The sequence below is a fragment of the Dipodomys merriami genome, unplaced genomic scaffold (genome assembly GCF_024711535.1).
Source record: "Dipodomys merriami isolate MVZ:Mamm:240054 unplaced genomic scaffold, mDipMer1.0.p SCAF_660, whole genome shotgun sequence".
Lineage (NCBI taxonomy): Eukaryota > Metazoa > Chordata > Mammalia > Rodentia > Heteromyidae > Dipodomys > Dipodomys merriami.
The window spans coordinates 110,390-121,132 of NW_027206247.1; positions in this window are offsets into that span (position 1 = coordinate 110,390).

Genomic DNA, 10,743 nt, shown 5'->3' on the forward strand with positions numbered 1-10,743 from the left:
GAACTCCAAGATATGGAATGAGAGATATTAATTTGCAGTTGTTGTTTTTGATGTACTATGTGATTTCTATTTTCCTTGAGATTTTCCCCTATGGTTTATCCCCTGCTGTGTTTCATTTTGGTACCCTGTGTATTGTGTATACATTTTCGTTAATTAGGGAAGGGAACAGGAACAAAAAAATGGCGAGGCAAAGGACAAAGAGCTAACCAATGCAATAGCAATTCACACAACACAATAAGTTGGAAATGTACATTACAACTTTTGTGAGAAAAATGAGAGAGGGGATAGCAAGTTTGAAAAGTTATGTATTCAGTACCTTACAATGGCTGTAACCCCAGTGCACATAACTTTCACATTAAAATTAAATTTAAAAATTTAGCTGATGAAATAAAATTTCACTGTTTTGGTATAGTAAATATTATTCTTCATATAGTAACTTTTTAAAAATCAGTATTATTTGGCATCTAATTTGAATTAATTACCTCTTCTTTATCAGAGGGTCACCAACTTGAATATCCAACTAGACAATTTTTTACAATATACTTGCCAATATTTTGAAAAAAATTAAATTTACTACTTTCTTATACTAACACAGAATACAGATTAATTCTATGGAAACCCATAACTTTTAAAAGTGAATAAGTTGTTAAGAGGACAGAATGTATTTGTTCTTCAAAATTCTTATGACTAATAACTACTCATTTTAAAATTCTGAACATTCCATACATGAGAGATTCAAAATATACCTGTTTGCATGTTATGTAATTCTGCAATAGATGCATTTTCCAATGGGGTGTTACAGACTGAGAAGTGAACAGAAAAAGAGCCACATTCTGATATGGGATAAAACTATGAAGCATGTTATAATTAATTCTTCAAGAGTAAGCAGTTGTTTATCAGATTAAGCTATTATTTCATGACCATCAATCACAAGATTTATGCCATAAAGTCATCCTAGCCAACCAGTTTCCAATTTGTAGGGTGCACCTCAATATTCCCTTAATTCACATCAAGAATTCCTTATCTCCATTGTGAAAATACACTGCATCTCTGCTAATGTGATGCCCTCCGTGTTCTGGAAAGAACACCACTATAAACTGGGTTGCATCATTTTTCCTCCACTGGTATTCTTGCAAATATTATTTATATTTATACTTTTTAACTATCATAGATAATCAGGATGCTAAGCTTGGAAGATTACAGTTCAAAGCCTGTGAAATCTCAGGGTCTATGTTGAAGGGGCAGAATGATGCAGGCTCCGGCCTCAGGATTATCTGAGGACTGTGTTTAAGTATTAGGAAAGCTCTTGGTATGCCTGGCTAGAGAGGAAAAATGTTCTCTCTCCCTATCTCAAAACACATGTCACAGACTCCTGGGAGCTGAGGAAGTAGCACTTCTGCTTGCTTAAGCATAGTTGAACAGGTGGTCAAGCATTTTCCTGCGATTGGAGAAGTGGTTTGAGCTTGCTCTAAAATAGTTTAGATAAATAGTATACCAAGACATGGCTGAGAAGGTGGCCCAGTGGTAGAGCGCTTGCCTTGCATGCATGAGGACCTGAGTTCCATTCCTCAGCACCACATTAGCAAAAAGAGAAAAGCCAGAAGTGATGATGTCTCTCAAGTGGTAGAGCTCTAGCCTTGAGTTGAAGAGCTGAGAGACAGCACCCAGGCCCAGAGTTAAGGGCCCATGACCCCCCAAAAAATAATAATATACCAAGGCATTGTCTCATAGGTCAAGTAAAAATGTATCTGTTGAAATTTTTGTGTCAATGTCTTCTGACCAAATCTTGGCAAAGATCATGCTTGCTTGTCTTTAAATACCCACTAACAATAAAGCACAGCATGCAGTGGCAATTTCTGTTTGCACTCTGCATCCCCTGTGTCCTGGTGATTTCGTTACACTTACCCAGGGACCCCAAGGCACTAGACATTACAATTGGCACCCAAACAGGGACCCTTCATTGTTGAATTCAGGAAGGGATATTCAGGTAAGTACTTTTAATTACAGGGTGATGGGACAAGTTAAATCTACTCCATACTTACCTATGCTTAAACATTTACTTGCTGCTTATGGTCTAAATATTTCTTCTTCTGACATAGAAATGTGTATTAATGTAGTTAGGGAATGGAATCCTTGGTTCACCGATGAAGGAACATTCGATGTTGATGATTGGAAACGAGTAAAGAATAACGTAGAAAGAGCTGTTCGAGAAGGGGAAAAGATTCCTATTAGATTTTGGTACATTTGGGCTATTTTACATACCTTTTTTAAAGCTTTGAATGAGGAAAGATTAATAGCAGACTTAAAGAAAGAGGCCACCCCTTTTATTGTAGATTTACAATTGGACTCTGAGATTAAGGATGCAATAGATAAGAATGCATTGCAATTAACAGAAAAAAAAAAAACAAGAGGTAAAAAAGGCTGAACAGGAACAAACGGAAAGTGTAAAAAAAATGTCTGAGCAAATGGAATTGATATTATCAAAATTACAACATATGGGTTGGAAATTAGCAGAGTGAAAGCAGAACTTGAGAAAGTGAAAGTAAAGCAGCCTTCCGCTCATTCACTGGCCAAAGCAATTTTTACATCATTCCCTCACAAAACAGAGGGCTCAGACAGTGACTTTGATGATGAAATGCCTATTTTTTCCTATCCTGTAATTCAACCACCCCCTATGAATGGTATATCTCAACCAGCCAGATATTAAGTTGCTGCTGTTGATGATATTGGTAAACTTAAGAAGGCAGTGATTTTATATGGTCAGTGTAAGGTCCACTCCAGGATGGCCAGCAGACTCCACACTCCTCACAGCAAAGTCTCCACCCAGTACCTGCGTTACCTAGGCAACTGGGACACCTGGAAGAGGTCACATCTGCATACGCTGAGGTCACATCTGAATTTGATGTGGCCGCACCTTTCTCTGCCCATACCCTAGATAAGGCCTAACCCAGGCCCAGAGGTTCTCTCTTGCTGCTCTTTTCTAGCTCTCTGTGCTCTCTTGCTGCTCTTTTCTAGCTCTCTGCTCTCTCCCAGCTCTTTTATAGCTCTCTGCTCTCTCGCTGCTCTTTTCTAACTCTCTCTCTTCTCTCTCTTTCCTCTCTTTCTTTCCTCTCTCTTTCCCAGCTCTCTATTTCCTAGCCCTTCCCCAGCCACGTGGAGTGCCAACCTTGCCTGGTCCCAGCAGGTTTACTGAATAAACCTACTCCTTACCTGAATACCACATGTGTGGTGCTGTTCTTACTCAGCTACCTTTTTTTAAAAACCTAACATAAATGGTGCCATGACTTGGATAAAGGGCTTAAAGTCAGGATAGCTGGGATTTCTCTTTTTTTTCCCTATTTTTTCTTGTTCTGTTTGTTTTTTCCCTTTTTGCTCTGAGGAATACCCACAATTCTGATGGCCTTTTGTGAACCCAACTGTCTGCTGCGGACAGAGCTCATTGATACCATTGCTGGCCTTCATAATCCACGCCCACACCACTTCTCTACTCTGGTGAGTGAAGCTACTCTATGGTTCTCTGTTGCTCTCTCTAGAGGGCTCTGGGGAATGTTGGGATGCCACTTGCGCCTCGTCAGCTCTCCTTCACTCACCAGACTGACTCTCCAACTCATTTAATGGGGTGCTGCGAATCATGCTTGAGCCGTGAAACCCCTTTGAAATGTCTCCTGCGCTCCCTGGAAAGCCAGAGTGCTCATTTTTATGCCATTCTCAGATGTAGACAGTTTTTGCTACTGCAATGGTAAATGGTCAGAAGTCTGTTTTCTTTCGGGCTCTCTTTGTTCTCTCTCTGCCATTCATGTCCAACTTTCCCTATCTCTCCCTGTCTTTTTTCTACATTTGGGCTTGTGCCCTGAAGAGTGTGACGCAGGCTGGGTCCCAAGGACCCCCTCTAGGTTCTCTTTCAAAGGCTAGCCAATTGTAGTCTTGGTCTATTTGTTCAGAGTGTCTTTGCATTTTGTTTTCAGAAATTTGCCATCTTGAGTTCACCATCTTGGCCACATGGTGACTTAAGGGTTTGGCCCTATCTGGCCCTTAACCTTCCACCAAACTTACTACTCCATCCATTTATTCTAAGGTGCCTTGCTAACAAGTTGCTCTCTTCACAGGCCCTGGTAACTGAGGCCCAAGTATGTGATGTGCTTTGTTAGCAAAGATGTTTAAACATTGTTGTTAAAATTTTACGTTTTGAGTTTTGCCTTTTTTGTTTTGTGTTGTGTATTCTACTGACTACATGCTTCTAAAATACTGGGCATATCTGTGCTGAAATTCTCATCACATCTAATGAGTTTTGTCATTTCAGAATATTTGTCTGTCAATTCTTGATAAGAACCAGGTCAGTTCTACTTATTCTACTTGATCTCCTTGTTGCTTTAATTGAAAATAATAAAGGGCTTTTGTGGCATAGATCGCAGTTCAAAGTCAGCCCCGGCTGAAAAATCCCTAAGACTCCATCTCCCAACTAACCTGCAAAGAGCCCGGCTGGAAGCATGGCTCAAGACTCTTATCTCTAAGCAGCCAAACACTGGAAGTGATATTGTAACTCAAAGTGGTAGAGCACTAGCCTTGAGCAGAAGTGCTCAGGGACCGTGTCCAGGCCTTGTGTTCAAGCCTCCTTGAATACCAACTGGGGCAAGCCATCCCATCAATGAGCACCTAGTCTGGGGAACAAGGGAACATGGAGAGGAGTAAGAGGAGATGTCACATCAGCTACTTTGTGCCTGCCCTTTCAAAATTTACCAGAGCCAGGAGGTTAGTGGAAGTAAGAAGCCTGCCCATCCAATGTCTATAACTGTCTACCTATTAACTAAACAGGAATTTATATTCTTGCCTTTGTCACCTGACTTCTCTACCTAGCCGCCAGATGTCAGAAGTATCTAGGGACATTTCTACATTTTCAGCCCCAATTCCTTCCTCTTGCCATTTATTTGCTCTGCAGTGTTTTTTTCCAGCCCCTCAATGCTCATCAGACTTCTCCAGACTTCATCTAAGGACTCATGCCACCAAGGTACCACTGCTGCTCACTGCCTTCTCTGGGAGGGGACCAAATTCCAGCCTTTTTACCCCTATTGTCGCCTTTTTACCCCTATTGTCGATGCCCCCTTGTCAGCAGGAAGTAGCCAGAGAGAATCCACGCCCTATTTTATGATTATTAATAGGCTGGAATATAAGGTCCACTCCAGGATGGTGAGCAGACTCCACCCTCCTCACAGCAAAGTCTCCAACCAGTACCTGCGTTACCTAGGCAACTGGGACACCTGGAAGAGGTCACATCTGCATCCACTGAGGTCACATCTGAATTTGATGTGGCCACACCTTTCTCGGCCCATACCCTAGATAATGCCTAGCCCAGACCCAGAGGTGCTCTCTCCCTGTTGTTTTCTAGCTCTCTCTGTTCTCTTGCTGCTCTTTTCTAGCTCTCTGCTCTCTCGCTGCTCTTTTCTAGCTCTCTCTCTTCTCTCTCTTTCCTCTCTCTTTCCCAGCTCTCTCTTTCCTAGACTTTTCCCAGCCACGTGGAGTTCCAACCTTGCCTGGTCCCAGCAAGTCTACTGAATAAAATTACCCCTTACCTGAATACCACGTGTGTGGTGCTGTTCTTACTCGGCTTCCTCTTTTTAAAAACCTAACACTCCTCAGTCTCATTATGTTAAGGAATTGCTTAATGGGCTTGCCTGTCATTACAATAATTTTGCTCCTGAGGATTGGAAGATGCTTTGTAGAGCCTTGCTTAAGAAACCAAAATACCTACAATGGCAAATGTGGTTTACTGAGTTATGTACAAAAAGGGCTAAACAAAATGCACAGAGCAGTAATCCACACCTGCAGATCATAACCTTTCCCATGTTTAGTGGAACAGAACAATATGCGGATGCTCATATGTAAGTGAACTCTCCTGAAGAGATCCATGAGGAGTTAAGAGACATAGGTATTGAGGCATGGGAAAGAATTCGACCAGTGGGAGAGCATTATGGCTCTTGGACTAAAGAAATTCAAAAACCTAATCAACCCTATGTTGAATTTTTATCACTATTGACATTGACCTTGGAATGTACTGTTGTGGTAGAGGCTGCAGGGCAACAACTGCTGCACATGTTGGATTATGAGAATGCTAATGAGGACTGTAGACGGGCCCTATTGCGTATTAAAGAATCTGGGGATGTGAATACATATTTAAGGGACTGCAAAGACATTACATCTGAATCCAGGTGTATGCAGGTATTTGCTGAATCTATGGCCGCTAACCTGGCATGCTTGCAAACAAAACCCTCTAATCTAAAGTGTTTTGGATATTGTCAAAAAGGCTACTGACCTTAACAAGAGAGGACCGGGAATTGGCCCTAAATGTAAAAAAGGGGAGCACTGGGCAAGGGATTATTGATCAAAAATAGACAATAAAGGAATTCCTATAAAAGATGCTTACCCTATGGAGGGAAAGTCTCCATCGGGACAGACCCAGGGCCCAGGATTAATAATCGAGGGCAACCAAACATCTTTTCCCTTGTTCCTGCCACAGCCCACAGCACCGCAGTGGACATACCAGCCTTAAAAGATTTTTATATTGAAAGGTGGTGATAAGCCACAAAAAAAAATCCTACTGGAATTTATGGGCCTATACCTGAAGGAACATTTGGCCTATTGGCCGGTAGATCCAGTCTTAATGCAAAAGGAGTTTTAGTATATTTAGGAATTATTGATGCTGACTATATTGGGGAAATAAAATTTTTAATGTCAGCTGCTGCATATATTTCCTTTAAAAAGGGAGAATGAATTGCTCAAATCTTATTGTTATCATATATATCTACTGGAAAGTCATTTACACTCCACATTGGGGGATTTGGAAGTACTAACCAACAAAATGTGTTTTGGACTACTCATATTACTAAAATGCAGCCTAAGATTAAGATTAATATTCAGGAAAAGATATTGACAGGACTAATAGATACTGGCTCAGATATTACAATTATTAAAACTCATGAATGGCCTAATCATTTATTATATAAAATAATCCCCTGTAATATTAAAGGAGTTAGCAATACTCCTGTAAATTTTAAAGGACAAACAGTGTCGTATGTTACTATTACTTCAGAAGACGGACAGACAGCTGTCCTTAAAACTTATATTATGGAAGTTCCAGTTAACATAATTGGTAGAGATGTACTGGAACAATGGGGAGCTCATATTCAATTTTAACATTTTTAGATGGAGCCCATAAAGATATTACGGAAATTTGAGGATCTTCTTTGGATTGAACAATGTCCTAGATCTAAGGAAAAATTAGAAACAGCTCATCAGTTAGTTGAAGAACAGTTAACCAAAGGACATATTGAGCCGTCTATGTCTGAGCCGTCTATGTCACCATGGAATTCTCCAATATTTGTTATTAAAAAGAAGTCAGTGAAATGAAGATTGCGGACTGATTTACGAGGAGGTAAGGCATCCATGTACCCTATGGGGGCTTTACAACCTGGTATACCATCGCCTGCGATGCTTCCTAAATATTGGCCAATAATAGTAATAGATTTACAAGATTGCTTTTTTTTTTTTTTTTTACCATTTCTGTACATGTAAAAGATTGTAAAAGATTTGCCTTTTCTTTACCACAAATAAATCATCAAGCCCCTCATCAGCAATGGAAGGTGTTGCCCCAAGGAATGATGAATTCTCCAACTATGTGTCAGATATATGTTGATGAGGCCTTAAAACCTGTTAGACAAAAATGGCCTCACATTTATATTTTTCATTATATGGATGATATTTTGTTTGGAGGACCAAATAACAGAATTAGAAATGGTGTTACAATGTTTACACTCTATATTTAAAGATTTTGGATTAATAATAGCACCTGAAAAAATACAAAAAGATACGGTGGTAAAATATTTAGGATATGTTGTTTGTAGACAAACAGTGAAAACTCAAAAAATATCTTTACGACGTGATCAATTACATACGTTAAATGATTTTCAAAAGTTACTAGGAGATATTATTTGCATGCAACTGGCCTTAGGAATTCCTATTATCTATTACATAATTTGTTTCATTGTTACAAAGGGAGCCTGATTGACATAGCAAAAGAACTCTAACTAAGGAAGCTGAAAGAGAAATACAATTTGTAGAACAGAGAATAAAAAACTGTTTTTACATCGAGTAATGCTAATTCAACTCATAAATTTATATATTTTAGATACATGGAAATACCCAACAGGAATTATAAGACAAAATGAGCTACCATTAGAATGGATTTATACACGGCATAGATTTACAAAAAATATTATGACTTATGAACAACAGTTGGCAATTATTATTCAACAGGCCAGGCAACGGGTATTTATCCTATCAGTGCATGATTTATTTGAAATTATCTTTCCTTTGCCAAAAGACCAAGTAAAATATTTATTAAACCTGTCTGAAGTGCTACAAATAGCATTAGTAAATTTTACTGGGCAATTTTCCTATAATTTTTCCCAAAGGTAGATTGTGGGATTGCTTGGGTAAACAACAACTTATCATTAATAATATAATTTTCAAGGCCCCTATTTCAACTGCTCTTACTGTTTTTACAGATGGCTTCAAAACAAAAAGTGCTATTGGACAACAAATAAATATTGGGTACAAACAACTACTTAAGAATCAGTTCAACAAAATGAACTTTTTGCTATTATTAAGGTGTTACAAGATTTTGTGGGAGATGTTAATATTGTTACTGATTCTGCCTATGCTGTAGGAGTTGTGACTAATATAGTCACTGCAGTTACACATTCATCTAAGCCCCAGCTAAACCAATTATTTAAACAATTACAAGCTTTACTGCAACAACGTAATGCCAAAGTGTTTGTAACTCACATAAGAGCTCACTCTTCGGTACCTGGGTACCTTGTATATGGCAATAATCAGGTTGATAAATTAGTTTTGTTCTGCTAAACAGGATCATGCTCATTTATATACAAATGCTAGCCATTTACATATGCTTTATAAAATACCTTATTCTCAAGGTAAACAAATTATAAAAAGGTGTCCTATCTGCAGACCAATGCTTTGAGAGTTATACCTGCTGGAGTAAATCCTCAAGGATTACAACCTAACGAGCTCTGGCAAGTGGATATAATCCATTTGTAAGCCTTTGGCTGTTTTTCCTTTGTACATGTTACAATAGATACGTATTCCAAATTTGTTTGGGCTTCTGCCCTTATGGGAGAAACTGTTAACCATGTAATAGAACACTTATTGGAAGATTTTGCCATTATGGGAGTGCCTGCTAAAATGAAGACTGACAATGGACCAGCCTATAAAATTATCAGATTTAAAAGATTTTGTGAACTTTATGATATGGTACATGTTACAGGAATAGAATATAACCCCCAAGGACAAGCCATTATTGAATGAGTTCATGGCACACTAAAATGACAAATGAAAAAAATTAAAAAGGAGGAAAAGGTTGGATGAAAGTATGGATATTTTGTGGTATTCCATGCAAAATCTTAAAATAATTTTACATCAAGCCCTTTACGTTCTTAATTTTTTAAACTAACCACAAGGAGATATTTTAACTAGAGCTGAGCGCCATTTTGAACAAATATCAGAAAAACCTTATTTAAATGCTCCCGTATGGATTAAGATTGCATTGGATGCAGAATGGCAACTAGGAACATTATTACATAAGGGGCGAGGATAGGGCTTTGTGTCTACACAGGATGGCAAACAATACTAGCTTCCTGCCTGATGGATACAGACGTGGCCCAGTGAGGACAGCCCCATATCCTGCAAGGAATCGGCCACCAGTTGAGGAAAAAGAAATCCCCACTGCCCACCTGGGGGCAGGTTAAAAAGTTGACTGGAGAAGGACAAAAGATATTACAATGCAATGGTAAACGTGTCAAGGCTGAGAACTTGTTCCTGGCCATGTGTGCCCTGCTTATTGTAAACTCTGTCCATGCTAATGCTAATGTAAGTTATTGGGACTTGGTTCCTAACCCTCCTTTATTGGAACCTGTTGTCTGGGGAGACATGTATATAACCGTCTATACTGTTCCTGTTGTTTTATCTCCTCCTTGGAATAATTTCACATTTTGCAATAAAGATGATGGTACCTTTTTTAAATTTTACTTACTATACTCATTCCTTGCCTCTTTGTCTGGGGCCTTCTCCATGTTAATAATGAATTGGCAACATTGGGTTTTACCTGGGAAACGCACTTCCAATTCTAAAACACAGCTGCAGCAATTAACTACTTGGCCATTAATATTAGCTGGGAAAGTGTCACTGATGGCGAGTTATCCTTACCCATGTGCCCTGATTTTATTTATATTGATTTAAAGTATCAGCCTTTTGTGTGGCAAGAGTGTAGAGGAACATTTGGAAAAATGTTCAATAATTTTATTAATTGAGGACCTTTTGGACAGTTTATTAACACATGTTCAGAATGGAATATTACCAGATGTGATTTATCAAATGTTACTAGGATGCCGGAAGCCATTAATGGATTGCTTACTGGAGTTCGATTGATGGCCTGGGGAGATGGAGGCATTGCAGATGCTCTATGGGCTTTCATGGCTGCACCCACTGCTGTTCAGACTCATCTTTGGAAGGTCGCAGCGGCGCTGAATCCTGTGATGCTATCAAATGGATCGTTTTCAGGGACGGTGAACTCTGCATCCACTTATAATTTTACTTTGTACAAATCTTATGATGCAACTGCTTGTGTAGCTCTGCCTTATGCATTTTTAGTGGGAAATTTTACATTTTCTCCTA